The sequence below is a fragment of the Brassica oleracea genome, chromosome C4 (genome assembly GCF_000695525.1).
Source record: "Brassica oleracea var. oleracea cultivar TO1000 chromosome C4, BOL, whole genome shotgun sequence".
Lineage (NCBI taxonomy): Eukaryota > Viridiplantae > Streptophyta > Magnoliopsida > Brassicales > Brassicaceae > Brassica > Brassica oleracea.
This window is the reverse complement of record NC_027751.1, coordinates 30,872,332-30,874,205: the sequence shown is the minus strand read 5'-3', so window position 1 is coordinate 30,874,205 and position 1,874 is coordinate 30,872,332.

Genomic DNA, 1,874 nt, shown 5'->3' with positions numbered 1-1,874 from the left:
TAAGTCGTCCAGTTAGTCGTCCAGGGTTTTTTCTTCCAGAAGACCTTCAAGTTAGTCGTCCAGTGTTTAGTTTATGTACTAAACGTCAAATTGCACTACCAAACAAATTTGAGATGGTCTTGCCCTTTATATTATCCGAAATATAGTTACAAAAGGTCACTGCTCAGAAGACTTTCCAGACTACTTATAGTTAAGTCGTCCAACATTCCAGACGACTTAACTGTAAGTCTTCTGTGCAGAATATAGTTACAAAATAGGGATCAAGTTCAAATACAAAATAGGGATCAAGTTCAAATACACACATCAGCCTAATCTATCATACAAAATAATCTAAAGTGGCCTGTTTATCACCCGTCATACGCACCCAGAATGTCATCCATGTCCTTGTTTTCGAACTCATGCGCGTCAGGAAGCTCTTGAAATATATCCACCGCCATCTTATCCTTCATCTTCCCGTTGGTCTTAGCAAAATCATAACATATTAACTATAATAAATTATATATATATATATATATATTGTATGGGATTCAAAATATAACACAAATTTACATAAGAACAATAGTTCATCCATATTATGAAAAATGTTGGTTAACATATTTGTATGTGCATGAAAAAATGTAAAGAAATAGATGATAAAAACAAAAATATCTAGAATTGTTTTATCACAGTATTTCTCCATCATGTATAAAAACTTTACATTTAAAAATAAAAAAATGGATCAAAATAGTAAATAAAATTAGTTTAACACAAAAATGTTTGACTCAGTTTCTACATTTTCTAGCTTGCTAGGTATTTATGAATTTGCATTAAAAGATAATTGATACTATATAGTAAAAAAATTAATGCAGGAGGTCTACAATATATTGAAAATATAATTTAAATTATCTAATTATCATAATCAACTTATTATAAAATTATTGTATGCAATATAGTAAGATATAAATACAAACCTAATGAAAGAATGATGAATACGGTTAGGAAGGTGAATAAGAGTTGAAGGGAATTCCCCATTGTGGATAATAGAAATGAATTGATGGTGAGTTAAAATTTAGGAAATAGATAAAGTGTTCTATTTTTTTTTACAACAAAAGAAGAAGTATTCTTACATATATACATAATAAAAATATCTAATTTAAGCTACTCACATTATTATGTTCCGGTTTAAACGAATCAAATTTAGAAAAATTCCACATTCTTGCTCATGTAATATGTGAAAGCTTTAGACTTGTTCGTTTTCCTAAAAGCAAATAGAACGATGCGTGTTTTATGCCTGAAATTAAATTTGATGTTCTAAAAAAAGTATTGTTATTTTGAGAATTATAAATTAAGTAAAAGGAAATGTCAATAAAATACTTGATCAAATATTACTGCTTGAATATACAGTTTATCATGTGAATGTTCCACACGTAACATAATTTATAGATTATATACAAACTTATATTAAATATACAGTTTGTATGGCCATTGCATAGATATGCGTAATATTTAGAGTTATATGTATGTATAATTTATAGATTTAATGTAAGTTTATAATAAAATAAGAAAACTACCTTGCGGTTTATGTTAATATATTTGTATATAGAAAAAAGGAGCGAGTTCGTGACTTGCTCATATGTTATTAATATGTTATTACTTATTTGCTCTTATTTTTGGTACTATGCCACGTGACTTTCGGTAATTACTTGCACCAAAATGTAGAAAAATCAAGGGAATGATTGGTGATGGTCATGAGTGCTCTATACAATTCCAATAGTCTCTGTAGTAAAAACTAAAGCAATCAAGCTCTAGTAAGAAAATCTAAAGTTATAGCCCAAAAACTTTAAAATGAAATATATTGGTTTAGAAATTAATGTTTTTACAGTTTTATGTTTAGT